General features: G+C 33.4%; 1 protein-coding gene across 2 annotated transcripts in view; it reads right to left on the bottom strand.

Annotated features, from left to right (window-relative positions):
- LOC117220144 (potassium voltage-gated channel protein Shaw) overlaps nt 1–12,972 on the bottom strand; it is a 419,368-nt gene that overhangs the window by 231,463 nt on the left and 174,933 nt on the right. The window lies entirely within an intron of this gene.

Below are 12,972 nucleotides of genomic sequence, written 5' to 3'. Positions count from 1 at the left end.
GAGTTAAAAATAAGAATGTGCTTGTACATGTTTTGCACTAAATTCTAAGAATAGTTTGAAAACTTTTACCTCATGTGTATTTCATTAATATAGACGAAATCAATTATTTTAATTATGTATAGTCACTTTTATGTTCACATTCACCCTCTTACTAGCTGCGGCAGTGAAGGAATGAAAATAAAAATATTAAATGACATATATACTGTTTATTAGATATAAAAAGATATTATCTTGTTGGCCGATGTTGTATATAAGTCAATAAAAATGAATAGTATCAAAATTAAATTCTGCACAAATCGAACACATATACACCGATACAACAAACAAAATATACCGATTTCAATTAAGAAAACAGCACTGCAAATAATAATTTTACGTTTCAGTCATTTTGAGATGGACTCCTTTGGAATCATGTAGCCATGTTAATAATTAATAAAAATAAAAAAAGATTATACCACATTGTGACCTAAGTGTTAATAGTTAATGGTTTTCTTTTTTAACTTCGAGGGCATTTATAAACCGCGATTTTTTACAGCTTTTGAGTGGCTCGTCGCAAACACAGTAATCGATGCTACAGGGGATTTTGGAACAAAAACATAACTCACAATCTAATTAAATTTTGATCTAGGAATCCTGATACTTTCCTAAGGAGCGTATGAAGATCTATCAATTGAGGAACAAAAGCATACGTTTATACTAATAACAGTTAAAATAGACAGACTAGAAAGTTTTTTATCAACTTTATTTTTGCAATTTGCTGTCATAAAATTATTCAGCAACTTTTGCTTGAAAAATATTCGCCAGCTTATCGCTAATTCGTGAGAAATCGAAATAATCATATAGAAGAATGGAGAAAAAATAATAACTCCGTCTCTAAAGTGAGATATTTCTAAAAACGTTTTACTTAAAAAATTATTTAAAAAACGTACTCTTTACTGTCTTTATGGCAGACGCACGTATGCATAAATCGGAAGAGGATTTATTTTTATTACATTTTAAACCTCCATCCGCATACTAGGTAGTCTTTAACGTAGTCTCCTTTTGACTTTGCAGCTACTTCAAAGTAGCAAACGCGAGGCTTTTCAGTTCTCCTCCTAAGAGAAATTTATACTAGAAATGTAGCATCACATTCTGCCAGTTCGTATTCAACAGATAACATGAGTATCTGAAGAGTAATCTGTAAACGGCCCAAGGTGTATTACGCTTCAATATGTGAAAGGTGTACGTTTTGTCGCATAAAGCGCATGAAAAAATACTGCTTTTCCAATTGCAGATGAGTGTTGCCCACAAATGTGTACCTAATTATTACTCAGAATGAAGAAAATTCATTTGTATGAGTTAATAGAGGTTAACGACACTGAATTACATTAAAATGTTATGTCTTTAGTATAATTTTGTAATGAAATTAAATTACTCTTTATAAAATACAATTGTAATGAAATTAAATTACTCTTTATAAAATACAATTGTAATGAAATTAAATTACTCTTTATAAATTACAATTGTAATGAAATTAAATTACTCTTTTTTATAAATATAATACTCTCATTTCTAGTCACGATTGTATTGTTTTAATTCCAAGTAATCACGTTATTTTTTTTCTTAAGGGGTCATGCTAAGTTAGAAATCTTTAAAAAAATCAATTCTTGGATTTTAATTGTCTATGAAAGTATCGCATTTCGAGGATATTCCCTGAAAGTTTTATTGTAATCGGATGAAGCTTGACGGAGATATACAAGTCGCATAATTATTTCTAAGAACTCTTAAAGTTTCTCGGTACAAGCGAATATAACTGCTATTTTTAAGGACTGGGAAGATTTCAGTTTGACAAGTAATTTAGTTTATTAGACCGAAAAAAACAGAAACAAATTTTTAATCCAAAAATCGCTTAGAGTGGTGAGAAGAGTGCCAGTACTTCAGTGAAAAAAAATTAAACTGCAGGAAGACATTACTGTGTCTCAAGATAGTGGAATGTAAAATTATAATATCAGTTTTCTTACAGTTTTTGCAACGATTGCAACACCTGTGAAGTGTAAAGTGTGTGACGGAGAAATAAAATCTCAAACCAACAATGCACGTCGACTTGGATTTAAAATTCTTGTGCATTTTAAAACATGTGCCGACCGCCACATGCAAGAAGCAACGCACGAGGGTAGAATGCTTCGTCGTCAACAACAAATAAATGTTTTGGAGGCTAGTACTTCAGCAGGAAATAACCAATATAGGCTCGGAATTGTCGATTCCACATGTGAATCAAAAATAAACATTTAACCCTTTCGCTACGGGCGGGTTCTCCACCGCGATACTTCCGCTGAACGGAGCGCCGCGACATCACTGCACGCTACGCGACGCCGATCGTCAGCGGGAGTACCGCGGCGGAGAACCCAAGCTGCTTGAATGTTTTCGTACGAAAAAATTTCTCTCCAAAGGGTATCTATAAATAAAGGGTATTCCAGGGTATTTATAACGTCTTAGCATGCGCTCTTTAATTTACAGTATGAGAGGAAATAACATTATGCAATATAATGCATCTTATGGAAGGCCACTATAGTGGCCCATAGTACCTCAGTGGCATCTTATGAAAGGCCACTATAGTGGCCCGTAGTACCTCAGTGACATCATACGAAAGGCCACTATAGTGGCCCGTAGTACCTCAGTGACATCTTATGGAGGGCCACTATAGTGGCCCGTAGTAGCGAAAGGGTTAAGAGCGAACATGAGGTGAAACCTCAAACGCATTTTTCTCAAAACTGCATTTTTAACATCAGTGGACAGGATATCTTGAAAACTATCGTATCAATTCGGATGAAATCTTGCAGCCTTTTTTGGTTGAGTATTTTGCTTTTTATAGCCAAAAAACTGGCTATTTTTCATAAAAAATCAAAACTTTTACTTCGAAGGCCTGCCATCTCTTGTTGAAAATCAATATTTCGAAAAATCTTTCGTTCAAGGACAAATTTAGATTATTATATAAAGAAATATTTTTCGTACATCATTTCAGATAACCATGGGCCGAATGAAACCGTCCATCGTGAACTGCCTTAACTTACACATTTCTCCATATTTTTAAATTAAATAGATACAATTAGTAATAAAAAGTCTGCTTTTTCAAATTAAGGAACATTGACTGAAAATCGTCATGAACATTTTGAGAAAAGAATTCCCAAAAAACACGATCTTTTAAACTCTTAATTGAGCATGTGTGTGACCCCTTAAAGGGCACCTTTATTGTTAAATTGAGAACAACAAAATAACATACATATTGCATTTTCTATGAGAATTGAACCGTGTTTGGATATTAATAATCACTTTTTGATATGAATGATTCGAACACTGTAAATGTCTATCGCTTTGTTTGTTCTTTTCTTCGCATTGCCCCGTTCGTGTGTTACATTATAAATTCATTTACTATTATAATTATTATACTTAACCCCAAAATATCATGAATCATTAAGTAAATATTCATTTTTTCTATATTTCCCTTTAAATGTTACATTACTCGAGAAAGGTAATATGTAACAATGATTAGTTAAAATGTTATTGGATGATATTTCAGGAATACGGAAAAGTGTTAAACAACTTATTGGAATTTTTGAAAATATAGAAACTTAAGAATGCTGTACGAATTTAGACGACAGGATCTTTGCATTTACTAATTTTCTAAACAGTTGAAATATTTGTTTTACTCTTCGCATGTATTTGCCTAATTCTTATGGCGGAGAATATCAGTGAGATCAATACCAACATTTGAAAAGTATAATGGAATTTCTACGGATTCCTAGGGAACAAATGTCCACGAACAATATATTCAGCGTCAACATCGTTTTCTTTTGAGGTATCTTTCTTCCTGTCCTGACGGGAAACTTTGTTTTATTTTGTTTTGGATCGCTCCGGGTATTGGGTGGAGATGTTATGAAAGGAACACGTATTGAAGGAGACATTGTAAATATCCTGAAGATGGGAGAACTACAGAAGGAAATCGATTTTCGTTTTGCTATGACTTCTATGCGTATGCATCCGCGGTTAGTTACAAATTGTTATGATACAGGTATACGCTGGCACACGATTGAATTGTTTAAGCAGTAAAAGTACAATTTTTGGTAAGTTCACGAAACGTTTTCCGAATTGTTCATACAGTGGCCCACAAAGTTGTTCGTACACCTTTTAAAACGCAATAACTATTTTAAAACTATATTAAATGACTTGAATTTTTTTTAGATGATAGGACTAATCTATTAGGCGATGTATGAAATGCTTCTTCTTTTTTTTTAAATTTTGCTATTACTTGGAATGACAAAAATATAAAAATCTCTCGTTTTTTAACTTCTTTATCTGAGCCTACAACGAAAATTTAAAAAATGTCTTTCGTAGATCTCGACAACTTATATGCATGTTGAAAATTTTATCGAAATCGGTTGACGTTGTTATGAGATATAACAAATAAAAGATAGCAAAAATCGCAGTTTTATCACGATTTTGACTGAAAACTGGAATAAATCTGCAATTTTTTAAATCTTTCAAGGCTTGTAGCGCAACTCTAACTTATTTACGAGAGGCATTTTTAAAATTTTTGTTATAGGCTCAAATAAAAAAGTTAAAAAACGAGAGTTTGTTTTGTCTTGTCATTCCAAGTAATAGTAAAATTTAAAAAAAAGCACTTTGGTCATCGTCTGGTAGAATAGTCCCACTATCGCCTAAAAAAAACTCAAGTCACTTAGACCAGTTCCAAAAAAGTTATTGCATTTTGGAAGTTGTACGAACGCTTTTGTGGGCTTGCTTTTTTTAAAAGTGGAGATTCGAATGGCACTACTTGTTTTTCGATACGTATCGATCGATACGTAGATCATATTTTTTATTTCAATGTCGTCGGTGTTTTTTTTTTAATGGGATTAATATATTTCTATCATTATCTCATAGTAACTAAGATCAAGACGAATCCAATTACCTGTAAATACCACGACTTTCATGTGATCTCGAATACTAAAACTTCTAAGACATTTATAATTGGAGACGAACAATGAAATAACTTCAACTGAGAGATCAACAACGATAAACTCAAACCTTAATTATATTATTTATTATCAAAAATATTTTTCTAAGAATTCATTAATAAATCTAGCAATGATCATAAACATCGTCAACTGTACAGCTGTAAAAATGGCCAGTTATTTGTTTCTTAAATTGTTTTCACTGGAATATTCGATAAAACAAAATTCTAGTTTTTAATTTTTAATTTTATTAAAATTAACGATTCGGATCGTTAAGATTCAACGGTGTTAGTACATCTATAAAAGATTAAAAACATGGTCAACACATACGAAGATGATAGAAGTTTGACCGAAGTTATTGACATCGTGTAAACTTTAATCGCGTTTCTGTTTCACGAATCTAATTATGGGTCTAATTAACATTATCTCGCGCAGTATGAATAACATTAACGAGTTCGTGCCCGTCATGCTATTCACTGAAAATCTGAACATCGTCTAAGAGTGCATACATGCGCTCACGATGCAAATGGGTTAATAATCGTGTAGCCATTGAGAACAAAGTTACCGAGAATCATCGTTATCCAGACTTTTTAAATTTGCGTCTTTGACTTGCAATAATTATATATTCCAGAGAAAATGATCTGCTTAAATAACGTTTAATATTGTTAAATCTGTTTTTCATATGAGCCGTTTATTTTGAAAGTAGCCTAAGTCCATTTCACAAACGCATCGAGCCAGCTATTTTAATATTTAAATGTTTACGTTATATATAATATTATTTCAGCAAAGCCTTAAGAATACAATAACCCTTAGAAACATAAAAATGTTATACCACCATGTTATCAGTTATCAATATTTTTAAGACTGTTTTGAAAATAAACGGCTCACATATCCCCTAGTGTGTTTCATCCGTTTTTTAAATTTTCTCCTTTAAGAAGAAGCTTTCATTCGTACAGTGAAATTTTAACAGAATTCATTGAAGTTCTCTGTACCAGAATTCGTCAAAATGTCACGGAAAAAAATGACTTGATCCTTGTTTTACGATTTTTGATATTATAAAGATATTTCTAGAAGAAATTTTGAAATAATCTTCTATATTCGAGTATGTATTATAATAAAAGGTATTTAGAATAAACGGTAAATTATAATAAAAATCGTACGAAATTTAAACAAATTCTATCTTGTATAATTATTGTAAGACAATATACAGGATGGCCCACCAGGATTTACCACTTAAATTACTCGAAAACCGTTTGTTTTTTAGAAAAATGTTTCAAATAAAAATTGTAAGGTTTGTAATGAAGCATACGCTGATATAATTAATTTTTTCCTATATTGCTTTTTTATCGAGATCTGAAGGTCACTCTGATAACGTGTGTTGAACAGAATGAGCAACATTTTGAGTATTTTCTACATTGAACATAAGTTAATCAATATTTCGATAAGTATTTGATTTTTGGAACCTGTATTATCTTATAGTTTTTCACTAAGTTTTGTATACTCTTTTCAGTAGTCTAGCCATATTTTACACATTATGATTAAAATATTCAAAGTGATCTTCAAATCTCAACGAAGGAACAATGTAGGAAAAATAAATTATACCAGCGTATTTTTTATTTCATACTCTAAAGTTTTTGTTTCAAACATTTTTTTGTAGAAAAAATAGTTTTCAAACAATTTAGGTTGTAGATCTTGATGGACCACCCTGAAGGACCTCCTTGGAGGAGTCACATTCGTGTTGAAGATTTTATAGATAATCTATTAAGTATGAACGGTATATATTCTTTCTAAATCGAAATAAAATTTGATTCTTCCATTATCAAAATCTATGAATGGAAGTAAATGAAAGCATACAAAGAAGATAAATTGTCTCGTTCTATTGGGGAAGTTGAGGTCGAAGAAGTGCTGCTAATCAACGTAGCTGTAAAAGAAATTGTAGTGCAACTGGTTAAATTAGGGTCTCCTAAATCCAAACTAATAGGGAGACAAAAGTGTTCGGAGAACAACAATCAGTTTTATAATATTAAAGGGCCTTTCATGTACTTAAACAGAAAACAAGAGACATATATATTACAATGTATGCAGCATACAGGGTATCGCAGTTAAGTTGAGATTGTAAAAAATCACGTTGACATGTCATTTAAAAAAAATTTATATTGATTTAAATTAATAATCCATAGATTTTTTTTTCATCAACGAGTTAAAATCCGCACCTAATATAAATCATGATAAGGATAAAATTAGGAACATTAAATAAAGAAATCTGAAAAGAGTAGATATTGGAAAATGTGTTCGTTATTATGTCTATTTAATATTATATTATACTGTATTAACTTAAATTTAATCAACGTAATATCAACTTCATATTTAACCTAGACTCAATCTGGACTTCCATGTTACTGTAAATTACTTTCTTTTCACGATTCACACTATTTTATGATCACCACTGATCTGAGCAAAATTGTTCTGTACCAATTTGCAGTAATATGAACGTCTGAGTTAGGTTCCAACCGGAAATTAAAGCCGACAGGCAGTGACACGAATCGGTAAAAAATACCCGGTATCTCTCTATGGTAGCAAAGTTACAAATTATATTTCCGTATGCTTCTCTGTAGAAGATGCTAATAAATAGGAACTTGTAATATTCAGGTTTTAAATGGTATAAAACAGAAAACATTTGAGAATATATGAGATTGTGAGGTTGAGTTTCTTAGGCCTGGGAAAGATGTAACCTCCATTTTTTAAAATAGAATAGCGTATTAGACTTTTCGACATTCGAAATGATGTAATCAAATCTATTAGTTTTTATGTGGAACAGTTTTTTTTATTCTGCATAATTATGGTGTCACATTGGAAAAATCTTTAGATGCATTTTACTTTAACAATTATTTGATTAGACGTTCGAGAAGTTATCCATTCACTTCCAAACACAAATTTGTTCTTGTGATAATACAATGTTTGCTAATATTCGATAAAGTGAAATGCTCTCGGTCTGTCTTCAATATGTATACAGGGTGTCCCAAATTTATATTTCCAGGAAATGTGGGGTTCCTGATGTCATTTGAAGTAACTTTTTCCTTATCAAAAATGTAATCCGCGGATTTGTTTATGAGTTATTAACGACTGGCGCGAGGCGGCCGAGCCAATGAATGAAACTGGGCTTCGTCCACTCGTTGGCTCGGCCGCAATGCACCAGCCGAGCTCGTCTCTCATTGGTCCCTGTTTTTCGTTAATAACTCGTAAACGAAGCCCTGAATTACATTTGCGCTAAGGAAAAAGTTACTTCAGATAATCTCAGAAACCCCTCATTTCCTAGAAGTACCATAATTTTGGGACACCGTATATATTTGTTATTTAATGACACGAAATAACTTAATAACTTAATTCAAACTATTTCTACTTAACCTTCTATGTACAGCAGATGCTCGTTCAACTACTATATTAGTTCATTAAAAATCATTGTTTCACATTTACTTCTAATATTATACAGAAAGTATATTTATTTATTATATATACATATATATGATTAGGATTTTTAAGTTTCACCTTCGGATGGCTGATCATTATCGTAACTGTATTATCGACCAAGTTTATAACAATACTGGAGCTTTATTTAACAATTTTTCGAAACACTTCATTGTTGTTGTTCATTTCCATTGTTCTTCGTGTAACAGCAATTTATTTTATTTAACTGCCGAAAATTGAGTAATTGAGTGGACGATTTAAATACTCTGGGTCACAATTGTCCCAGTAATCGACTTTCGAGGGTTAATTAACATGAAATATATAATTTTCTACATAAAACATGGGACTGATTTGTAATAATGATACCGTAACTTCGGGATTTTAATCCTCGCAGTACCGGCAATTGGGCGTACACGCGAAGCCTCACGTTTGGGTCCAAACGGACCCATGATATTATATGTACAAACATATTGAACTAAAATTTTGCTGTTATTATCATCATTGTTATTAGTACTATTATTATTATCTTATTATCTTACCGTACTTTCTTTTACATAGTAATTACATTTGCTACATTTGTTTCTGTATTTGTTGTTGTTGCTCTAACATAAACAAACGGAAGACAGCATCAAGTGTCAAACGGTCAAGGCAGGTTTCGAGCTCTGGGTCCGTAAAAACCCGGACGTCCTACGACGAGGGTTAAATGAAGCCACCATGATGCAGCTTCGTTACTTATACGCCTTCTGACGAACATTCGATAAACAATCTCACGAAAATCGCAAGGTTTTATTTCAGGTAAATACATCTATTGGATTGGCAACTAAGTAATTGCCGATTTGTTCAATGAAATAAAAAATTTTTGTTTACTTGAAATGAAGTTTAATCTGTAACGTATTTTCCATTCTGTTCGATGACCTTCTGCCATCCCTCTGACAACTTGAAAATTCCACGCTCGTAGAAAGTCTGATCCTTTTCGGCCAAAAACTGAGTTGAGTGAGATTTTACAGCGTCATCATCATTAAAAGTTTTACCACGAAGAGAGTTGTCCAGGGATCGAAATAAGTGGTAATCCGATGGCGCAAGATCAGGGCCATATGGTGGGTGTAACATCAATTCCCAACCAATATCCATCAATTTTTGCCGAGTGGACAAAAACGTGTGCGGCCTAGCATTGTCCTGGTGGAAAATGACATCTTTACGATTGACCAATTCTGGTCGCTTTTCCTTGACCGCTGCATTCAATTTGTCCAGTTGCTAACATTCACGGATAATAAAAAATAACATAATAATAATAATAATAATTTTATAATATAACATTTACGGATATCATAAAAATGGGAGTGAGAGACATCTATAACTGAAATCGGCAATTACTTAGTTGCCAACCCAATACATTGTATACCGTAGTCCAGACTAACACTCTCAGGCAGGAATCTACTCTGTTCTTTCCTCTCGGCAGGCGGCCGGCTTTCTCAACTGCCCTCTCCCATTTATCCAGAGCAGCGTCCAGGAATAACCCCTGTGCTCTCCTGTCTGCTGGGCGTCCGATAACATTACTTCATACTCTCCCTTCTTATGGGCGGCCGTGGACTTACTCCCCCACAGGTGCAACGTGAGTAGTCGCCACGCTTCAATTCAGCGATATTTTTATCAAGTCATTGTTCACACTATCAACAACGCCTTACCGAGGGGCTAGAAGGTTCTCGACTCCGCGGTCTTCTTGAAGTTTCTCGAGATTTCGGCGGTGTGGCTAGCAGTGGTGGACTGGAACGTGCTGTCGAGTGGTGTAGGGGCGACCGGTGTGTGCTGGCAACAGTTCATTGGAAATTGCCATTGAAATCCCTTCACATCACCCAATCGCATTTGTAAGGTCTTCGCTCCACTACTCTGCATGGCATTCCACACTACCACTGGTGGCCAGATCAAAACTTTTCTCCCACTCCAACCATCCCCTTCTACGATGCTGTACCCTCAATTTTTCGGCGGCGAGCATCCTCACTCTTCGCCCATATGCGCGCGACACAGCGATGCAGTTTTAACATATTCAAACCTATTCTCTTCCGTATTCACATCCTGCAATACTGTACCACCTACTCTCAAAGCAGAATATAAATGTACAGTGGGGGGCAAATACACGTGGACACCCTTTAAAACGGTCTAACTTTTTTAAAACGAAGATAGAAGAACCAGGCAACTACATAATGACTAAAATGCTTTTTTTTTTAATTTTGCTATTACTTGGAATGACAAAAAGAAATAAAAACTCATCTTTTTTCAACTTTTTTATCTGAGCCTATAACAAAAATTTAAAAACTTCATTTTATAGATCTCGATAACTTATATACATACTGAAAATTACCATCGAAATCGGTTAACGTTATTATGAGTTATAGATAATTAAAGATCGCGAAAAACGCAGGTTTGTCCCGATTTTTGACACTTTTGTCCAATAACTGTGGGAAATTTGCAGGTCTTTCAACACTTATACCTTGATTCTGCGTTAACCGATTTCGCTGAAACTTTCAGCATGCATACAAGTTACCGAAATCTACAAAACGCATTTTTTAAATTTTCATTACAAATATTACGAGCCGAGGGCTAGACAGCTTTGCGTGGCCGGAGGTTAGATGCGGTTGGGATTTTTCTAAGGCAGATTCGTAGACCAGCCAATAGTTATTTCGGCACGGGTGACTACCTAGAGATCGGGATAGGATAAGTAGACCAGCCAATGCTTATTTCGGCACGGGTGGCTACATAGAGATCGGGATAGGATTTGGGAAAATTGGAGTTAGGCTGCCTCGTAACTTTTGCAAGAAAAAGTTCAAGATATACCTCGAGCGGTAAAGATATATCTCCGTGGGTTTGTACCAACTACTGCTTTGAAGTAGGAAGTGGAAATAATTGAATTTTGTAACCAAAGGTAAAAGTTAGTATATTACAAGTTTTGGTTTTACTACAAATGTATGTGAATAAGTGTTTCGTGGACTCTATCGCGCTCTCAGTTTATCGCACTGAATCGGCGGGGGCTTTTAATCTGATATCTATTACCTACTCGATTATTTTGCTCGAAAGAGTATTAAACTCGATCTCGTTAGAGTTTCTTCGTCGACTCGAAACTAATGGAAATGGTAGTGGGGGTGTTCCTATATGGTCCGATTCCAGAACGTTCGTCGTCTTTCCCTTGAAAGTACTTAACTCGCGATATACAAATGAATCCCCGGCTGGCTGGCGCCGGCCTGGCGTCTGCCTTCAGGAAGGAGTATAAAAAATACGTCGGAAAATTCTCCGTACGTTACACAAACTCAAATAAAAAGATTAAAAAATCTAGAGTTTGGCTTCAAAGTAGCCCATCTACAAATCATCCTAATTTGATATCATCGTATATAATTATTTTGTTCTTTGAGTATAAATAATTTTCACAGAATTTAATGTACATAGTACGTACTTCAATTATGTCACAGAACACTTTTTTATCTCTCATATTTTTTGAGTTATGTTATAATATATAAATATATTTAATTGAATTTGTTGAATTTTCATTTCATTTTTTTATTATGAGTTCGGCGGAGTTCAGTGTTCGCTTTGATCACATTTTGAAGAGTGATTATATTAATTAATATATAATATATATAATTATATAAATAAATAAATATATATATATAATTAATTATATTATATTAACACTATGCCGTCCGGTGGCATAGTAATGCCGGTGGTACCACTTTGGTACCATTTTAAAAAACTGAAATAACATTTGAACTATATTTCTTGGGTGTTAAAAGGCAGCAAACTAACTATAGCATTGTGCTTATTTAACTAAGAATTAAGTAGGAAAATTCTTGGATGACTTATCTTAATTTTAGGAATTTATATTACCGCCATCTTCGAAATTTTTTTTAGAATCTAAAATTTCCAAGCTACTATGCCGGCGTCAAACAAAAGAATCATATCTAAGATCTGCGGACGGCATAGTGTTAATAACAAAATAAAAATTGGCTCATATTAGCTGCTGTAGGAGAAATCATCTAAGAATAATACCAAAATGACACGTGCCACGAAGCATACCGTGATATCGATGGGCTATTTAGTTACGCGAGATGTTTTGAATAGGTCGAGTAAAATATATCAATATTTCAACTGTTCGCACTCTATTGAAATTACTAAGAATAATTATAAATTATGTTTTTAGATTATATGCAGACTTTTGCTCACATTCGATCCATTCATGTCGAGTATAAAGAAAAGAACGATCAAGAAATCGAAACCGTTGCTCAAAGAAACAATCGAACTACTGGTTTCGGAACAATGTTTGCAACATGAAAATGAAGAGGATATTCAATTGAATTGGAAACAATAATTGTATTTTTTTAAAATTTGTTTATAAACAATCAAAACACTGCATTTTGGTTTCATTATTCCATCTCAACAAAAACCCAAATATATATACTAGTAATATAAAATAAAAAAGTAAGGCTTAAATATATAATTGTAGTTGTTATATGTTTTTCTCCGCTTTTCG

The sequence above is a fragment of the Megalopta genalis genome, unplaced genomic scaffold, assembly GCF_051020955.1.
Source record: "Megalopta genalis isolate 19385.01 unplaced genomic scaffold, iyMegGena1_principal scaffold0026, whole genome shotgun sequence".
In the NCBI taxonomy this organism is placed as follows: domain Eukaryota; kingdom Metazoa; phylum Arthropoda; class Insecta; order Hymenoptera; family Halictidae; genus Megalopta; species Megalopta genalis.
Note: the sequence above shows the minus strand (reverse complement) of the source record. Positions and strands in the feature narration are given on the sequence as shown.